This window comes from Phoenix dactylifera, chromosome 1, assembly GCF_051530095.1.
Source record: "Phoenix dactylifera cultivar Ajwa chromosome 1, Ajwa_hap1_PhDact_Kaust_v1.1, whole genome shotgun sequence".
NCBI classification, from domain to species: domain Eukaryota; kingdom Viridiplantae; phylum Streptophyta; class Magnoliopsida; order Arecales; family Arecaceae; genus Phoenix; species Phoenix dactylifera.
Genome location: NC_143190.1, coordinates 40,532,634 through 40,554,388, shown reverse-complemented (window position 1 = coordinate 40,554,388; position 21,755 = coordinate 40,532,634). Strand labels below are relative to the sequence as shown.

General features: G+C 42.6%; 1 long non-coding RNA gene across 1 annotated transcript in view; it reads right to left on the bottom strand.

Annotated features, from left to right (window-relative positions):
* The window catches only part of LOC149768661 (uncharacterized), a 99,541-nt gene that overhangs the window by 8,892 nt on the left and 68,894 nt on the right, over nucleotides 1-21,755 (bottom strand). The window lies entirely within an intron of this gene.

The window sequence follows — 21,755 nt, the reverse complement described above, 5'->3', positions numbered from 1 at the left end:
ACGAAAAAGGGGTTGGAAGGGGCGAACGGGGAAGACGAAGGAGGGGGCAGAGTGCGGCAGAAGGGGGCGGGCCTGCAAGGGGTGGCGGGGCGGCGATGGTGGTATGCGGTGGGGACGAAACCGTGGAGAGGGAAGAGGGTACCGATCCCTCTGGTTTCGAAAAGAGAGGGGGAGAGGGGTACGGTGGGGGTGGATAGTTGCAGGCGGTGGTCTTAGGTTCCGACCCTTATTGTTGAAGAGGGGAAGGTTCGGAAAGGAGGCAAAGATCTGTGAGGAAGGGAAGAAAATCCCTCAAAAAAAAAAGGAAGCAGCGGAAGAAGGAAGGTGAGAGAGGAGCGGAGCTTTGCGGTGGAAGAGCTCAGGTCGGCAGAGTTTGGCGGCGGGAACCCGTGATGGGTCAAGGGTTCCGAGAAGCTTCACGACGGCGGTAAGGCGGAGGCAGAAGCGTCGAAGGCGAAAACGGCGAAAACGGAAGCGGCGAAAACGGAAGCGGCATCGATGGAGGCAGACCCGACGAGGGCGTAGGCGGCAGTGGTGTTGCATGCGATCGAAGGAAGAAGGCAAAGGTGGCGGTGGTGCTGCGGGCGATCGGAGGAAGAAGATGAACAGGTAAGGGTTTTTTTTTAAACTCGGATCCGTTATAATTTGGGTTATCGGGCATGACCCGCTCCGATAACCCGTTATGGGTCCGTCACATGCAAGTCACGTATGTCTCTTTTTTCTTTTTATTTTGCTGAGTGGCTTCGGGTTAACGAGCGCAACCCACTCCGCTAACCCAATACATACCCACTAGGTCTTCTCCTTCGCGGGTTACTGTTGTCAGCCACGCCGACTTCCGCGGTGATTGGTGCATGGGGCAAGACGGTTGGAGGTGGCCGAGCTCCTCTCCCAAATCTGGCCACGGGCGGTGGCGACAAGGACACGGCCGGGGCCGAGCACGTCCTCCTTGCTCAAGCACGGCCACAGTTGGCCAGTGGCTCGGGGAGGTCTCCTCCGTCAGATCGTGGGGCACACGATTGAAGCTCTCGGCGGCGAACCTCGCAACGGCGTTGGGGCATCGAACGAGGGGATGGGGGGAGGAATAGGGGTTGTCCACGGAAAGGAAGGATTTCTTTTTTTTTGTTATTGTTTTGGTGTTGCTTCTCTATGAGGCCTAATCCCCACAGGACACCCACTGAGGAGGACATGGCAAAACGCTTCAGACGAAGGAGGGATTGGAACCCTTTCTCAGCTAAGGAAGAAGTCGCCCAAATGTGAAAAGTCTGAGCCCTCACGTGAAGAACAATGTCACAGCAGCCCAGAAAATTTCTTTTGATGCCCTTCTCTGATACCAATGCTGATGCCAGACAGCAGGGGAGGGAAGAAAGAGAGAATGAGAAATGGAGAAGGAGAGAGCGAGGAGGAAGAAAGAACTAGGCTTTGCACCTAGCCTTGCTCAGGGCTTCACGCCAGAGCTAAAAGAAAGGAATCACAATTTCATTCATAGCATATCCTAAACGGTATACGATCCAACATATTTATAAATCCGAAAAATGCAAAAAGACCCCTAAAAAGAAATTAATCTCACAAAGATCCTCAAAGATAACAAAATACCAAAATAAGCTCTAAACACTGTCAAATAACAAAATACCCTAATAAGCCCAAATAATATCAAATCACTCCAAAATAAAATCAAACTGGCTGGACCATCCTCCTGCGACGCCTGTAGACCCAAGTGACGAGTGACCTGGCATTGGTATTCGCACCAATATCGGTGATAATGGATTATTTAGGATTATCTTTTTATACTAAGATGTTTTCCATGTGAGCTCCAGAGATTTTTTTACTTGTTTCTGTTTTCCAGTGAATCTACATAAGTGATACAACTACTCAAAATTTATAGCATCAGATATGTAATTTTCAATAGTAACCAAGAAAAGCTGAACCGGCCGGTTCAACCCGAATCGAGCCGACCCGGCCGGACCGGTAGTAGAAAATGGTTTCAGCCCCTAGGGTGTCGTAACTTGATTGGCTCTGACTGAAACTGGCCGGAATCGGATGGAACCAGACGGAATAGGGGCCAAAACCTGATTGGCCTAACTGAAACCAGCCAGAATCGGATGGAACCCGGTTCGACTCGGTTTGAACCGATACCAACCCGTACCGAATGCCGACCAGTACGGGTATCGGTACCGGTCCGGCGAACATTAATAGTAACCAAAGGTTTTATAGCAGCATATTGAAGTATTACAAAATATCAAAATATTTAATTTTAATGACACTATAATATTTTTAAAGCAGTATTACTACATGCATTTTGCAATTCATATAAATAGTTCTAAAATAAAAACCAAATAATTCTTTAACAAATTAGGAAACCTCTAACTATTCTAGATAAAGTACAAAAATGCAAAATGTGGCCTCTAATTCTGAATTCAATATGATCCTTTCTTAAGGAGACTGATCACCCCACATGAGGCAATTAGATGGCCATCAGACATGACATATTCCAGTTTAGGGAGTTTGAACTTTGAACAGAGATGCCAAACTATTCCTACTCAAATACATGAATGCCATGTTTTTAGCTCACCCAATGCTCCAACATATAGAATCAAATAATTTGGTATATAACATGGTGATAGAAACTCCGTGCTCATAACAGCTTAAAATAACAAAAAGATAAAGTTCAAATAAAAGAATAGTTTAAAATACCAACCACTTGCATAGAAATAATCAAAATCTGAAAACCGTGAATACATCAAAGTAAATACCTCAAGAACATCAGTTGCAACTTCGCAGAGAAAAAGAATACTTTTAAACACCCGAACAACAAAAGACAGGTAAGCTTAATAGCAGTACAACTGTACATGTATGATATAGTAAAGTCCAGTAAACTTACCAACCAGTGACCACAAAATTCAATATGAACAACCTTGCAAAAAGGCTTTGATCAATTAGTTCCATTTATTTTGAGAAACTCTTGTTGACAAGTTTGAACAGAGACAAAAACAAATAGAGCCAATCAATTCTTGAAAGGTGTCTACTTTGATTCCCACTATTCATCTCAAAAGCCCATAGAGAAAAAATTAACATCAAACATCAAGTATATGCAATCAGTATATAATTGAGTAAAGAAAATCCAGATGATTATGCATAAAGGTTTTAGCTCCATTCCCTCCATCCATCTCAGACATTACCACAGGAAGAGATCGCACACCAAGTAGCAAAGAAATTGATGCAAACAAAAACAACAAGATAATTCTTAATCATAGACTAGTTGTCTCGATCAATCAGAGAAATGCCTAGCCGACAAGATCCAATGCCACATAAAAAGTAACAAATTCAAATAAATAAACATAGAGATCTTTGTGGCTTCTGTGATCAATATATCATTCAATCCGGCATTCATAATTGATATGGGATAAAAATTTCAAAAGCTTAATAAGCAAAAATACTATATTAATGCCAAAACAGTGTCATTGTTATAATATATTTATTACTTTTTTTTCTTACTAGTAAACCAGCACACAAATATTGCATGCCAAAAGCAAAGACCATTTTTATAGTACATCATACATATTATTATAACGATTATAAATTAGATATCAAAACACTTACCAAAATACTGAACCTAAATTGTCTGCACAGAACAAAAGGGGAAAAAATCATATATCATGGCACAGACAAATTCAAGAAACACAAAATAACCAGAAAGGCACAGCACAGTAGGATAGTTATCATTCAAGATTACCACACATAATGCTGTTTGAAAAGATATAATACACCACAACCTTGACTACCACAAAATTGAGAAGTGCCAGGAAAGCAACAGCAACCATCATCATCCATAATCTCTGAATGGACGTGAACAAGAATATGAGAACTTAGAAATTACCACTAATCATGCCATACAAAAGAATAAGATATTCTGCTGCCAGAAGAGCAACAAATACATCATCTTCCTTTATAACCTTGTAAAGGCCACCGAATATCCCCACCCCCCCAACCCCCACTCCACCCCCGCCCCGAAAAAAAAAAAGTTTCTGAAACATGAAAGACAGATGTTAGTAAAAAATCAAGAAAAAATCTGCAGGAGGATAAAATCCTAGAAGGAATGATCAAAATCCATATGCTCCCACTGAAGTGAAAATTAGCTCATAGCGAAATTCCTTCTATCCATTTTACAAACCCTGCAGGAAAATTCACATATTGTATAATTTGTAACCACGTTAACAAATAAAGCCATGTAACTTTTACACTACTCATCTTAGAAAGCACTACAAGAAAGTAAAAATAACACGTGACAACAAACAGAGGAGAAAAAGAAACTAGATGACTCTTTACAGGAGCAGAAGACCAATTTTGCGTGTCGCCCTCAAATACATCTCAGAAACCCACTAGGGAATGAGCAAACAAGATCCACATGTCAACAGAACTAACTCCTACAAGAAAAATATTAAATGCCATTTATTTTTAAAATCAAATGATCAGACTATTATTATGAGATTAATAACTTCAGTTACCTCTATTCATCATATAGCAAGATGTTAACAGCTTGGAAAAGTTCAGGTTTCATATGAATCATGATTACAAAATGAAAGGTAAATGAGCTCCTAAAAGCACAAAAAGGTATCATGATGGAACTCCAATCACCAGCATTCTGAAGGAAGCACCAAACTTAAAAGCTGATTTTTGTTGTGATCTGTGGCCAAACATCACTATTTTTTGCACGAATAAAAAAGGCAAAGAAACAGATGCATCATGTAATGTGAAGTGAGAACCGGTCATCAATTAGGAAGAAGTTTGATTAATACCACAATTAGATCATAAGAGTGGGATCTATTAGATATTTACAATCATTTACAAATATAGGCTTTTAGCAATTAAAAGCTTCAAGAACCTTCCCCTGAAAAAACAATGTTACATGAACCATAGGCTTCACGGCCTGAACCATTGAAAACTATTAAGGAAATGAAAAAAAAGAGAGTAAATTACAAACCGCACCCCCCCCCAGATTTATGTTCATTACATTTACACCCAATAGTTTGCAAAACCTACACTTACACCCAGTTAAATTAATGGCATTAGTGAAACCGTTAACCTCATATAAGAAGTCATAGCCGCCCTTAGGTGGGAAGGAGGATGCACACGTTTACTTATATTCTTGGGTGATTGTTACGTCACTTAAGATTATTTTAGTCATTTCTTAATTTTTTCCTAGCAAGGCACTTGGGTCCCATAATGTTAAAGGTTTGACAAATGTTCTGTTAAGTCATGAGTTAAAGTGTCGGATAAAAATAAACCTCAGGGGGGTAAGCTTAGGTTTTCCAAACTATTAGGTGTAAGTGTAACTTATCCGTAATCTCAAGGAAGTTTTTGTAATTTACTCAAAATAAAAATATGATTAAAAATTTCAGATATCAGCAAAAACTGTACCACAATTATTGGCTTCTATTTGAGAGCAGAGCGGCAAAGATTCTTGTATTGTTATATTTCAAAAAATCAGAAGGAAACCTATCCATAGAAACACATACAGCTAGAAGAAGAAGAATAGCTCGGTTAGCAAACACCCATGAAAGCACAAGTTTAATAATTCAATGGTAATAGCTAGATCAGAGTTTGCATACATGTATTAACATTGATAGTTCTCTGCTAGAACTTACAGATTGCAAAAATTCATTGTCATCAGCAACCAAAGTTTCCCCCAAAAAATACAAAAAGGGAAGCAACTCCTACAAGTTGAAAGGAACTCACCAGCCAAAAAAAGTGAAGCGTTAACATTGATAGTTCTCTGCTAGAACTTACGGGTTGCAAAAATTCATTGTCATCAGCAACCAAAGTTTCCCACAAAAAATACAAAAAGAAAAGCAGCTCCTACAAGTTGAAAGGAACTCACCAGCCAAAAAATTGAAGTGCAATCACAACACAAGCGCCAAATTTTTCTAGAACTTAAGAGAAAGGGAAAACCTTTCAACAACTTCAACAGCATCTCAAGGCACAAGACAGAACTGCAGAAAAATGGTTATCTTTCAAAGATAACATTCATAAGACTTGCAGATATTGTTGTTGACATATCTCCTCCTCTACTACTACATCGCTTTGCTTGGTAAAAGCCTATCTCTCCACATCATGCTTGGTTGAACTTATAATTGCACATGACTGCCTCTATTAAGTATATGTTTCGCATTCTATCTTTCAAAGATAACATTCATAAGACTTGCAGATATTGTTGTTGACATATCTCCTCCTCTACTACTACATCGCTTTGCTTGGTAAAAGCCTATCTCTCCACATCATGCTTGGTTGAACTTATAATTGCACATGACTGCCTCTATTAAGTATATGTTTCGCATTCCGTCTTGCTAGAAGACCAAAATGTATCCTAGTGATTTGTCTCAAGCACTAGTCTGTATGAATGACAATTTCAACAGAAGAAAATGCATTAAATTATTTATCCGCAGTTTATTGGCAGATCATATTTCATTCTATGCCCACACAAGAATCTGACAGAAGGGCCAAGTCTGGCAGCTCGCTGAGTACGCTTACTTGATTAAGTAATAGACATAACAGATTAGCTTCATGAATGATCCCATCAGAGTCATTATTTTGAATATAATCTCCAATTGCTTAGCAAGGGTCTCCCTTACTCATTCTTCCACACATTCTACTCCTTAAGATTGATACACAGACTTGAGAAACATAGCTCAAGCAAGAAGAGGATATTATTTTCAAAGAAATTGCGTAATGTGAATCCTATATACCAAGAGTCCAAGTGGCATAATTCATAATCTCTGCTGGACATAAACAAGATTATAAGATAATCAAAACTACCACTGATCATGCTTTTGGAATAACATAACATATCACAAAAGACAGGTCAGAATAATAGTAAAATTATAATATGGTAGAGAAAATGACTTGCATCATCAAGAGGGCACCTTTGAGCGACTGGATTAATAAATGACCAAAAGTTCAGTAATCATCCCATCCAGTGAATAGTGATATATTGGCACATTTTTTAATTATCAAACATCCCTGCAAGAAGAATCTAACAATATGTGACATAATGATGAAATCATAATATGGTAGAGAAAAATGGCTTTCATCTTCCACAAAATATCCCCAGTAAAAATAGCATTTAATAATACATTAGCACATGGCAGCAATCCCAAGAAAGGATGATTTAAGCACAGTGTCGCAACAAACAAGCTATTTTTTTTAAAAAAAAAGAGCATTTCTAACAATATGAGTTCATTGTTTTCACTCCTCTAACCATCATGTGTCATTTGACACTCAAACTACAAGAGCAGAATGACTCCTACAAGATCATAACTTCAGTTCTCTATATCCCTCTACAAACATACAAAATGGAATATTCAGAAACTAGTTATAAAAAAGATTAAAAATAAATTAAAATAAAGTGAAAACATAAAAAATATAAAAGTAAAATGAAATATATAATAAACATGAGAGAACATAAACTCAAAAAAAAAAAAGAGTTTTCAAAAGTGAAAAAAAAGATGCAAAAAAACAGAAAATATTATACTATAAAAGAGAAATAAATCAAATTTTAGTAAACAAAATAGAATAATATTTGAGAAAAGCATAAAAGACCAGATTGCTGAAGCCCTATTAGAGAACAGATCAGAAACAAAATAAAATAAACTTAAAACTGATTCACACATGAAAAGATGACAAACTAATTGATTAAAAAAAGTGGAAATAAAGAAAGCTGGACTCCTAAAAGTAAAAATATGAAGGAGCACTAAAAATTCAGTAAAATAAATAATTTGTCATGATTTGTGTTTCTAGGCTTAAATATGTTCAACAATATATGTTATGTCCTTTTCCCCTCTGTTTTCTATAGTATCTCTCTTTTTTTCTGTATTTAAAAGAATGGTGCATTAAATATGCCTATCAAGGAGTAGACACCATTTACAATAACATAAAGTTGGCAGATATGCATAAGTACCAAAAATACAAATAACACAACCTCATCACCCACAATGTATCAATAAAAAAATATTTTAAGCATCTAAATATGATTATTATCCAAATTACTAAAACTAAGTCACATCATATTTGAATCCCACTTGCCACGTTTTCGAAAGAGATATGGATTCTACAACATCAAAAGCTGCAGCCAGCTTCATTGAATAAGATTGCCAGTGATTCTTGTAGCAACAAATCATCAAAATTCTCTACAGAAGTCCTAATTTGCCATCTGCATTAAGTGTGTGCGTATGAGAGACAAGCATTGAAGTAAAATGGATGAATCTAATTTTTCCTATTCAAACACAAACACATAACTTCAGCGTCTTGGAAGAAAATAAGTGGGATTTCATGGAGCAACAAGTGCAGTAAGAGAGCATCGCTTATCCAAAAGTGTAGTGATTCAACGACGAAAATCACATTGAACATCTGCATTAAATAAAGTTAATAACAAAGGCAGACCTCATGATACATGAATTACAGAATTTTTTACTTGGATACTAATTAGAAATATGAAATCAAACTATTGCAAGAGACTGCACATGTATATCGGCCAGAAAAATAAAGCAGATAATAAAAATTACAATAACTGCATTCACAAGCAAGCTAGGCGAAGCAGACAAAGATAAATACACAGATGAAGCCATCTGAACACAAATAAGAAGTTTTTACTTCAATCACCAACCCAAGTACCAAATGTTTCAAAGAAGTATCAGCAAACAAATGGAAGCAGACAATTAACAAAACAAAATGCTTACAGACACTAGCTTGTAGAAATTCCCCTGTTAACCACACTGCTTACACCTCCGTGTGAACCAAATGATTGCATAACAACAGAACAAATAGACAAAACCCCACTCAAACACAAATTAAACTCCAAATCCCACTCAAACACATAAATTAAACTCCAAATCCCACTCAAACCAAGAAAAGCAAAAACAGCAAAGACGTTGAGAATTTATCCCAATCATCACGCGATAGTGTAGAAGATTAAAATCAAAGACTATCAAAAGATCAAAAAGAAATATCCTTTTGAATGCCAGTTGCAAATCAAGGGAAAAACAGAGAATAATATAAAAGATATATCAGCAATAAAGTAAAACCACTTCAATCAGTAAAAAATATCTCACAGAGACTAGATACATTTCCAACTCCGATCCCTGCAGAACAGTGGTTAACCTCCACAAGAATGCAAACATCATCAGACATGTTAACAATTCAACCTTTATAAAATCTATTGAAATTGGCATGAAACTAAACAAGAAACTTTTATAAAATCATAGGAACAAATAGTTCTATCAACCTATTCATATGGAAAATGATCTAACACCATGTTCAGCAAAATCTATTGAAATTGGCATAAAAACAAACCCCAAGAACGAAAATAAAACATCAAAATCTCCACAATGTTGAATAAATCACATAGGGCAAGTCCCGGAACTAGATGATCATCACAAAACTAGAACCCAACAAATCATAGCTAGGACACGAAATAACACGGAGATCACCGCCTAACCCTAAAACCATATTAGAAATCAAGAACCGACCAAACCCGAACTTGAAACCAAGAACAATCACCGGAATCCAAAGAACACCGAGACCAAGCTAGATAATAAGAAGATATAACCCTAAAACCAGACTAGCAATTAAGAACCAACTAAAACCGAACCGGAAACCAAGAAACATCTCAGCAAACCAACGAACGCCGAAACCAAACTTGAAAACAAGAAACAAGTAATCAGTAGCCGAATCAAGAATGCAAAAAGGCGAAAAGACACGAAATGGGGACGGATCGCTTGCCTCCACGTCGCTTCTCGTCTTCCGGAGGTGGCTGAGGTTGATAGAGGGATCGCCGCTGCAGGGGCGCAAAGAAGAAGGCCGACTCCAGGGTTGTGACTGCCCGGCTCGCCATCCGTTCAAGCCACTCGCGCGAAAGAGAGCTCAGGTTCTCCATATCAAGGCGGCCCGATCGCCAGATCCCGGTTGGGAGAGAAGGGGAGAGAGTCGGAGGGAGGATAAAAGTCCCCACATAACCCTTCAAGCCTCTCGCGCGAACGCCGAAATAGTTCTCAGGTTCTCGATCGCCGAATCCTGATGGATCGTTGGAATAGAACGGGGCAGAGCGAGGGGGCAGTCAAAAGTTTCGAAGAAAGGTCAAGTATATAGGCGACGTCAGCTTCACCTCTACGGCTCCACGTTACTTAAAATAAATTAAAATAATAATTTTTAATAAAAAATATCGAATTTTGAACAATATTATTTTAATAACCGGTGGAACGCTATAAAAACTGAGGGTGAATTTTGATACAATAATCAAGTTGCTTCATTGCAACCCAAAGGACATAGGTGGGCCGTTCTGGCGGCTGGGAAAAAAAAGGGGAACGGGGCTCCGGAGAGGAGGGTCCCTGAGGGAGATGGTGGGGCGATGCGTCGGCGTTCATCGGGAACTTGGGGGTCATCGCCGTCGAATCATCGGAGAGTAGACAGGGATCCGGAGAGGGTCTGAGCCTGTGAGGAGAGAACAGGCTGAGCGAGTGATCTAAGACGCAAACAGTCAAACAGTTGTGCGAGTGTGAAGGGAGGAGGTTAAGAAATGGCCTCTACTGGGGAGGGAAGACCGGCGAAGCCACCGCAGGGGAAGGAGGGGGGATCGGGTAACCCTTTTCCGGGCGGTGCTGCGAAGACCCCGTCGTGGGCAGATGTGACGAGGGGGATGTCGAGACGACCGGCTTGGACCAACCACCGGATCTCTGCACGGGAGCTGGCATCGCTTCAGAGGCGTTTCACTGAGGTTGTGGAGATCCCGGAGGAGGAGTTGGAGGGGACCAGGGCAATTTGGCGGAGCTCGACAGTGTTAGTGCGAAGCTTGGGGAGGAGCGTACCGGCGGAGTGGGTGGCGAAGGAGTTCCGGAGAGTGGGGAAACTGGATTATGATGTGGAATGTTTTCCCCTGTTGGAAGGCTTTGTGGCGGCGAGGTTTGCGACGGAACAGGATCGGGAAGCTGCTCTGCTAAATGGTCCCTGGACAGTAGCTGGTCAATTGCTCGCCGTGGAGCGTTGGCGTCCAAACTTTGTGCCGGGTGCGGATGGAGTGGGGAGAGTGGTAGTCTGGCTCCGGTTACCGGGGTTACCGCTGGACTATTGGAAGCCAACCACCATTCTTCGGATTGCAGCGGCGGCGGGCAACCCATTAGCAGTGGACGGCATCACGGAACAGGGTCGACGGTTCGGATATGCCAGGGTGAAGGTGGAGGTGGACTGCTCAGCCCCTCTCAAACCGGGAACCTTCGTTATGGGCCGATCGTCTGGGAGTGGGGCGAGTTTCTGGCAGGGGTTCGTTTATGAGAACCTGCCAGCCCCGTGCACCATCTGTGGGAGAGTTGGTCATGTTGGGGGGGATTGCAGAATGTCCGCCCCAGCGACAATGGAGGAGGAGGAAGAAAAGAGACGACGGAAGGGAAAAATGCCAGCTGAGGGCGTAATCCCGGAGCAAGTGGATGTGGAGGTAGCTGTGCCAGAGGAGCAACCGGTTTTCGGCCCCTGGTTGGTGACGAATAGGATTTGGCAGCAGCGGCCAGCCAAGCCGGCCGTGAGGAAGAAGGTGGCGGACGAGTCGGTGGTGAGCCAGGACCCAGTTCCGACACCTCTGCGCACAGATCCGGTTTCAAAGGGTGACAAGCCGATTACGATTGTCTCTCCGATAGACCTTGAGGGCTGGCAGAAACCCTCAAAGGTTGCACGGAGGAAAACGCCGGAGAAGGATGTGGCGTTGGCTGGAGCGGGCACAAGCGGAGGGGAAGGGCTGAGTCAACTCAGTGTGTGCACCGAGCTGGGCGCCAAATCAAGCTCCAGGCCGGTTGTGGGTGGGCTCAAACCGTTATCGGGCCGGGTCGTTGAGGGGCCCAAAAACATTCCTGCGGGGCGCGCGGGCGGACCGGGCCTCAGCCCACGGAAGCGGTCGAGGAGCCCTATTAAGCTCCCGGTACTGGGACCGGCTCGCTCCGCGGGGTTCTTCTCAGGATCTACCGGGCCGATGAGGGGGCAGGTGGGGGGTAATCGCCGGAGGAGCAAGAGCTCCCCCCCGCCACTGTCGGCGACACGCGGTAGACCTCCCCGGGCGGAGCTGGTGTGCCGAGAGGCCGGTCATCTACCGGTCACCGGGGGAGTGAAGGCTTTGGGCAAGGCGCGGCTGTTCCGGGTGGCATCGGCGGCGGCCTCCTTGTCGGAGTTGGGGGCTGCGGCGGCGACGTCGGAATCGAGCGGCGGATCGGTGGTGGAGGGGAATGGTGCGGCGGGGGGGGCTGCAGGTGTCGATGCCAGCCACTGTGTGCTCATCCCGTCGGAACCCCTTCAACCGATGAACAGTGTGCCAGGCTATGTGGCACAGAGCCAGATTGTTACAGCTATGGAGGGGATTACAAGGCGTCCCGGGGATTCAATTACTGCTTTGGAGGAGGGAGGGCATCAGAGGAGGTTGGAGGAGGCGGGGGAATCCGGTGCCACAGCGTGCCATTTGGCACAGACCAATAGTGAAGCTCACAACATGGTATTGGCCCAGATTATGAATGCTGTTAAGGGAGGGTCTACAACTCAGGAGGTGAGCACAGGCGAGATGATTGTGGAAGATTCTTGTAGGTGTGGCCCCGGGGAGCTGGGTTGCGCCAATCCACCTAGTGATTTATGAAGATTCTACTTTGGAATTGTCATGGTGCGGGGAAACCTTCCTTTGCCCCGGCTTTTCGCAGGTTGATGCTCCAGCACAACCCGGATATTTGTGTTTTATTGGAGACTCGGTTATCTGGTAGAAGTTTAGAGAAGGCAAGGAGGGCCGTGCCGAGGTCATGGGGTTTCTACGCAGTGGATTCTCAAGGTCTTTCAGGAGGTATCATTGTTACTTGGGCTCAGAATGATTATAGAATTGACATTTTCAATGTGTGTACTCAAGAGGTAATCTTGGTTATCTCGGATGGCAACCGGAGGCCATGGGTCTTTGCAGCGGTATATGCTAGCACAGACTATAGGGAGAGGAGGATTTTGTGGGAGGAGGCATCTCTATTGATCAGCCAGGGCCAACCGATGTTAGTAGCAGGGGACTTCAATTGCATTACCAACTCTCAGGAGAAGATGGGGGGTAAGGCCTTCACCTTTAAAAAGAAAGTCAAAGAGTTTCGGGATTTCCTTGACTTGAATGGATTGGTTGACTTGGGCTACTCTGGCCCGAGGTTTACCTGGTGTAATAATCAATAGGGGCAGGCCCGAGTTTGGGAGAGACTGGACAGAGTTTGTGCGACGGCAGGATGGGTTCAGTGCTTTCCAGATTATCACGTCAGACATTTGCCGAGGATTGCATCGGACCATTGCCCATTACTAGTGAGTATGGATACATTTACTCCGGTTCGCCCCCCGTTTAGATTTGAGAAGATCTGGCTCTGCTACCCTCGGTCGTGGGAGATGGTTAGGGAGGCGTGGAGTTTGCCCGTCCGGGGAGATGCCATGTACCGTGTTTCCCGGAGGTTGGAGTTGACCTCTAGACGGTTGAGGAGGTGGAACCGTGAGGAGGTGGGGAATATTTTCAGGAGGATAGAGGATTTGGAGGAGGTCATATCCAGATTACAGTCTCAGGAGGTGCAGAGTGGAGGCTTATCGGAGGGGGAGTTGGGGGAGCTCAGGTCACACTTGGCTCTACATGATTCGCTTCTTAGACAGCAGGAGATTTTTTGGAGACAGAAGTCAAGGGTTCAGTGGATTCAGGAAGGGGATCGGAACACCAGATTCTTTCATCAGTCTACAGTGATTAGGAGGCATCAGAATAGGATCAAGGCTATCAAGGGTGAGGATGGGCAGATGATGGAGGACCCGGACACGATACAGAGGATTTTGGAGAGTTTCTTCAGAGTTAGATGGACAGAGCAGACACAGGTTGGGAGTCTAGTGGATATCCCGAGGCCTCAGATCCAGGTGTCGGATGAGGAGACTGCTGCATTGATCAGGCCGGTATCAGAGAGGGAGATCAGGGAGTCAGTTTGGTCTCTTCAAGGGGAAAAGGCTCCAGGGCCGGATGGTTTTCCTCCAGTGTTTTTCAGGAGGTATTGGTCGATTGTGGGACAGGAAGTGACAGAGGCTATTCAGCAGTTCTTTAGTACAGCTATGATGTCGAGGGATTGGCAGAGGACATTTATCACACTGATACCTAAACGACAGGATGCTACTGAGCCGGGGCATTTTCGGCCGATCAGTTTGTGCTCGACTTTGTACAAGGCTACGACGAAGATACTTGCAGTCAGATTGAGGGACATTCTTCCGAGGTTGATCAGTCTGGAGCAGGGAGCCTTTTTGGGTGGGCGGAGTATTACAGATAATGTGCTTATTGCTCAGGAGTTTATGTTTGATCTTCGTAGGGCCCCGATGAGGAGGAGCCTGATGGGGATTAAGCTTGACATGGAGCGGGCTTATGACAGGGTGAGATGGGATTTTTTGCAGCAGTCTTTGCAGGGGTTTGGGTTTCCCGAGATTTGGATTAGTTGGGTGATGAGTTGTGTGCGGTGTCCCTCCTTCGCCATCCTGGTGAACGGCACTCCATCCCGCTTCTTTGAGTCTAGCCGAGGGTTGCGCCAGGGTTGCCCTCTTTCTCCTTTGCTCTTCACGGTGTGCGCAGATGCGCTCTCCAGGCTTCTTAGACATGCTACATCCACACAGGAGTTAGAGGCCTATAGGCCGGCAGAGGGGGCAGTGTCGATCTCTCACATTCTTTATGCTGATGATTGTTTATTGTTGGCTCGGTCGACTCCGCAGGCCGTGCAGGTCATCTGTAGGATTCTGCGTGTCTACTGCGCAGTGTCAGGGCAGTGTGTTAATTTGTCCAAATCAGCAATATGTTTCAGTCCGAAGACGAGAGTGGCAGCGAAGCATTCCATTCTGGAGATTTTGGGGGTGGGGGAGCAGGTGGGCATATTGACATACTTGGGGATCCCGATCTCAGGGCAGCGGCTTCGCAGTAGGGACCTTACCTTTTTGGAGCTTAGTATCAGACAGAGACTGGAGGGCTGGCAGAGACTCACACTGTCGATGATGGGGAGGATCACCTTGGTTCGGTCAGTTCTCTCGGCGATTCCGACTTACTTCCTCTCTAACTCTCTTATCCCTATGGAGGTCTTGAGGACTATTGAGCAGCTCTTTAGGGACTTCATCTGGGGGGGGAGTGGTGGCAGAGGCGGTATACATCTGGTTGCATGGGAGGTGGTGTGCCAGCCGACCAGGGCTGGAGGATTGGGATTGCAATCCATGGTGGTGAGACGGGAGGCGTTAGCGGCACTTCATGTAGCTAGATTCTGCTAGAGCCTGACAGTTTGTGGTCTTCATTGATGAGGGCCAAATATGGGGCCCTAGTTCCGGGGATTCGGGCAGGACGACACCATTCGCCGGTCTGGAGGGAGATGTGTGCCAGAGCTGTGCAGGTGCTTCCGGAGATTACATGGTCTATTGGGGATGGTCGGTCGATAGATGTTCTGGCGGACAGATGGGTGACTGAGCAGCCGATTAGTCTTCTGCCGACTCTGGTGGACTCGGCGAGATTGGTTGGATGCAGAGTTTGTGACTTATATGACCAGGCTGGGGGTCAGTGGAGGGAGGGGCTGGTTCGGGAGACTTTTGGAGAGTAGCTGGCAGAGGCGATTCTGGCTTTACCGGCTCTTTTGCGGGAGGAGTCAGATAGGCTAGTGTGGAGGCCGTCGGGACGGACGCGGGTCCGAGCTAGAGATCTTCTTCCCCTATTCAGGAGGGAGTCCGGTCGGCAGATAGAGGGAGGTTGGATTTGGAGGTTGCGGGTTCACCCGCGTGTGGCTTTGTTCATCTGGAAGGTGGCGTGGGGTTGCCTACCTTCCAGAAGCGTACTTGTTCGGAGAGGAGTACGGATCTCGCAGTGGTGCATGGTGTGTACGGAGGTGGAGGAGACTATTGATCATGTTCTTGTGCAGTGCCCGAGGGCAAGAGAGATCTGGAGTAGATCGCCGGTTCCCCTGCCCCAGTCGGTGGAGTCGGCTCAGGCCTTGATTTCTTTATTGAGAGGATCTATGCGGAGCCCCAGCTTGTGGGAGGAGGGTATTCTTAGAGCATATCTGGCTTACCATATCTGGTTGGACAGGAATGCTGGCATTTTTGAGGGTCGGAGGATTTCATCGAGGATGGTGGTTGATAGAGCTCTATTACAGGTTGGGGAGGTCACGGCAGCCTCAGCGGTATTCACTAATGAGATGGCTAGGGACATCTGGGGCACTTCACCCGCTTTTACAGCGCCCAGGTTCGCCCTCGTCTCTTGGGTGCCCCCACCCCTTGGTCATCTCAAAGTGAATTTCGATGGGAGCATGATGATGGATGGTGTATTTGGAGGGGTTGGATTTGTGATCAGGGACTCCTGGGGTAGGATGGTGGCAGCAGGGGGTCAGCGCACGATGGGTCTCTCAGTTGTTGGGGCTGAGCTTCGAGCTGCATGGGAGGGTTTGTCTTTTGCGAAGAGAGTCCTTAGTGCCGAGTGGGTGCTACTGGAGGGGGATTCCTCTGTGGTGGTTGATTGGATCCGAGGTGTGGATAGATATGGGGATGGTCATCCCCTCATTAGAGAGATTCGGAGACTGGCTCAGGAGTTCGGTGGCTTCCAGGTAGCCCACGTATATCGGGAGGCGAACAGGGTAGCAGACTGGGTCGCCTCCTTCATCGCACGACACTCTGGGGAGTTCCTTTGGACATCTGTAGGAGAGATTTCTTCAGATTTGTACTCTTTACTTTATCGTGATCTGGCAGGATGTACTCACTTTAGAGCTATATAATTTGCCGTTTTGACAAAAAAAAAAAAAAAAAAAAAAAGGACATAGGTTTGAAACATGGAAAGGCTTTCTGGATATATGGAGATAAGTCTGTATATTTCACCCTTTTCAAACCCCACAATGCTGGGAGTTTTATACGTTGAACCATCCCTTTTGGTTCAACCCAATTGATGTTACACTCCTGGCATCCCATGAAAATCCAAAATAACTATATATTTCATGCATTCTTGTTAAGATGATAGCCTCTGTCTTTTGTCATGATTATATGGGAGGTAGATTCCCACCCCACAGAGAAAGAGTAGATAAAAATTTGATGCTAGTACATCCAAATTTTAGAACAGCCAACCGAACACTTTCCCATCATATCAGTCAGCTAATGAGAGGGTGCATGGTTGGGGATCATTGCATACTGTATGCTGTATATGATTTGAAGGAGAAATGAATAAAAACCACACAACAGGGTTTAGGAGCCAAGGAGTTCCCCAAGGTCGTGAAAAAGGACACTCTAATAACTTGCCATTTTAGTTTTGGCTTCATGGAAAAATAAAAGAAAATTAAAAATGTCTCTCTACTGATCTAATAGCAAATAAGGAGACCCTACAAAAAATAACCTATTAAATCCAATCCTTGTCCGTAGAGAAAAGGACAAACTAAAAATCAATTTTAGTATTTCTTTAGAATCTTTTGATGGCATAGTTGACATGTATGTAGATTTCCAGTAAAATCTTTGAAAGTTAGCATGAAGGATTTGGGTTAGAGACCCATTGCCAGCTCAATTTCAGTTACAATTTTCTATCTTATTTTCAGGATCTCACTTAAAAAAAAAAATAGCCGAAAGATATTATTTGTACTTTTTGACTATGTATAAATATCCAAAATCTACACAATATATAGTGATATAAGACTAAATATATAGTAGCATGGGTCCTCACATACTTTCTCTATTTAAGCTTTAATATTCTCACTACATACCAGACAAAGGTTAAATCTAGGTAAATTTAATCATAAGTACTACAATCAACCCATGATGGGCCTAAAAAAACTCGTGCTGCAGTGTATTCTAGTCCATATGGGCTATGTTCCAGGTTCCTTTTGATACAATTTAAAATAATTCTGGACATCATCTAAAAAAAAGTAGCCAAAAAATATTATTTGGATTTCTTGATTTTGTATAAGTATTCTAGATTTATTCAATACATAGGTGATGTGGGATTAAATATATGCACACATAGATCTTTGCATCTACTTCTACAAAAGTATTATATAGAAAAAAAAACAGCAGAGTGATTCCACTAGAGAATTGTTGGTCATATATTTTAGAAAACGCTTTCCAAGAGTCACTCAAGTGCAACTGTTGTGCTGGCCAAGAAGTCTCCCCCTTGTGTTTTCCTTTCTTAAAAAACAAATGCATACACAGATTTATACAGGTAAGCCCCCACTAGTATGCTATGTTTGATTACGGCAGACGGACGGGAAGAGAATGCTATACGCGCGTGGTATTATACGTAACGTTTGTGCAGGTTGTCTTGTAACAGTTGGCATTACATGGATCCGAATGGGCCCACCGCATCTCATGCCTTATAGATTGGGCCTCACCTTTCCAACCCATTATTTCCCCTTCCATTCCAGAACACGACGGAGAGAGAGAGTCGAAGGAAAGGAGGCCCCTCGCCGAGCGGCGGACGGGAGGTATAGGCATTGGCAGTTCCATTCACTATAAATCTTCACCAGTGCTTTCGGTATTCTATCTCTCATCTCTCCTCTCTTTCTTTTCCCCTTCACTCTTCTTGTTCTTCCTTTCATGAGATCCTTGGTCCTTCTAGGGTTTTGAAAAAAAGCCGCGTGTTTCTGACCTACGGTTTCGATTCTTGCTTCACTTGTTTTTTGAGTTCCAGTGAAAATTAACTGTTTCTTGTTCCAGTGGGGTTACTCATGGATTCTTGGAGGGTTTTAGCTTGTGGGGTTTTGATTCATTGCTAGTTTCTTTTATTTCCTGATTCGTATTATCATTAATATTTTTCTTTTTTAGTTTCAAAAAACTGAAACTAAGATCCCGTTTGGGAGAGCTTTTGGAGGGCCAGAAAGTACTTTTTAACCCTCCAAAAGTAATTTTGGATGAAAAAGGATGTTTGGTAAAAATTTTGGAAAGCTGTTTTAGCTTTTCCAGAAAGCTGAGGGAGAAGCTTAATTTTGGAGCTTTCCGAAAACGCTGTTTTCAGATTTATCGGGAAACTATTTTTTTGACCACAATAACCTCATTCATTTTTTTTCCTTCCAAAACACTCATCTCACCGTCTCTTCCACTCCCACCCATCCCCCTTCCTCTCCGCCGCCGCTGCCCCCAATGCCTCTACCCCCACAGTGGGAAGGTGCCGAATAAGAAGGAGAAGAAGGGTCGGTCTCCCTCTTCCCACGATCGATGTCCCCATCATAGATGGGGAGGTGCCAAAGAAGGAGGTCAGTCGCCACGGATGTCCCCGCCCCCACAGTGGGAAGGTACCGAAGAAGAGGAAGAAGAAGGGGGCTGCCCTTCCGCTTCCTGCGGCCGCCGCCGGCCACGACCCGCCCCCCACTCGCGTCCGCCTCGGCCCGGCCTCTTTCCGGTGCCATCGACCTCGCGGGAGGAGAATACTTCGCAGGGGGCCAGCCGCGGCGGCCGAGACTACCGCAGGCGCCGTTAGCCATAGCCCGGCTCCCTCCCGTGGCCGCCGCGGCCTGGCCCCCTTTTGGCGCCGCCGGCCGCGCGGGAGGAGAAGAAAGGGAAGGGGGAGAGGAAGGAAGGAGAAGAAGAGAAGAAAAAAGAAAAGAAAAAGAAAAGGAAAAAAAGAAGAAAAAGGAAAGAAAAAAAAGAGAAGAAAAGAAAAGAATAAATAAATAAATGCATAAATAAATATGTATATAAATGAATGAATGAATGAATAAATAAATAAGATAATAAATAAATATATTTCAATGAATAAAATAATAAATAAATAAATACATAAATAAATATATTTACGAATGAATGTATAAATAAATAAATAAATAAAATAAAATAATGAGTGAGTGGAAAATAATATGATCTTTATGATATTGATATGTACAGTGAATTTGTCGCCATTGCAAATAGTTAAGTAAAGAGAATCTGTTAAAGAGATAAATAGTCATTAGAAGGATGAAAAATTAATTTACACTAATAATTATAATATTTTATACATTTATTGTTGTATTATACTATAAATATAATATTATATTACATTATATCATAATATATTAATATGTTATGTTAAATAATTTAATATTATGTTACATTATGGAAAACTAATTTATACTAATAATTATAATATTTTATACCTTTATTATTGTATTATACTATAAATATAATATTATAATATATTATATCATAATACATTAATATGTTATGTTAAATAATTTAATATTATGCTATATTATGAGAAATTAATTTATACTAATAATTATAATATTTTATACTTTTATTATTGTATTATACTATAAATATTATATTATATTACATTGTATCATAATACATTAATATCTTATTTTAAATAATTTAATATTATGTTATATTATGAAAAATTAATTTATACTAATAATTATAATATTTTATACCTTTATTATTGTATTATGCTATAAATATAATATATATTACATTATATCATAATACATTAATATATTATGTTAAATAATTTAATATTATGTTATATTATGAAAAATTAATTTACTCTAATAATTGTATTACTATTATGCTATGCTATACAATGTCATATTACTATATTATAATAATATTATTTTACATTACAGTAACATTATACTATATCGTATATTATGTATTAATATATATTATGTTTTATTATGCTTTGTTGTATAATACCATGCAATATCATCTCAGTTTGTTTACCAAACACATGTTAAAGTGTCACATCACTTTAGAAATGTAGTTACCAAATAGCAAACATCTTTTTATAAAAGCTCTACTTCAGACAGCTCTACTTCCAACAGCTCTACTGCCAACAGCTCTCCCAAACCGGGACTAAGAGAAGTGACATAAGGTCGGTAACTTAACCGAGTAGATGATGAAGAAAGAGAGGATCTTGGTGCAGTGCCAATGGACATAACGGTAGGTTGGACCATGTTCGGTGTTTATTTTTTGTTTTTTTTTTATTTTCACAATGCTACTGAAAATATGGTGCAACGTTGCTTCCTTTAACCAAATATGAATGAAACTTCCAATCAAAAGGAGGGCAAAGGGTGAAGGTAGTAGGGACCTTATCGATGATGGTGGCTTAGATGCATGGGGAGGACTCTGATGGAACTGATGATGAGAGGAGAGGATCAGGAGAATCTGGGGTGTGGTGGTGGAAAGAGATGATGGGAAGGAAGTAAGGAATAGAATATTGTAAGAAGACATATAAGATGTATGAAAATTTCATTTGTTTATATATTGTTTATTTTAGTATTATATATTGAAAAGCGTTCAAAGTAGCAAATTCTCCTCGGTTTCACGGAGATAAGATTAAGAGATTCAGGTGTAAGAAAGAAAAAACAGTGCTTTCAGCTACAAACATAGGGCTCGTTTGGTTCGCGGGAAAAGAAGGGGGAAAAGTGTGGTCAACGGAAAAGTAATAAGATGCCTCTTGTTTGGTTGGAGTTTTCAAAGGAGAGAGATGGGAAAGTTGTATTCCCATGGGAATATGATTCCCATATTTCATGGGAAAGTCTTTCCTATGAGAAACATAGGAAGGTTACTTTCCCGTGGGCGGGAATCACTTTATTTTTATTTTTTCTCAAAAAGCCCCTTCAGCATTAAAGAGGCATTAAAGACCTAATTTTTATTAAGGGCATAATAGGAATTATACATAACTTTTCCAGGAAAGTGGATGGCCAACCAAACATAAGCACTTTGGAAGTTTGTCACTTTCCCATCGTCAACCAAACATGCCAAAAGTACTTTCCTAGGCATCCTCT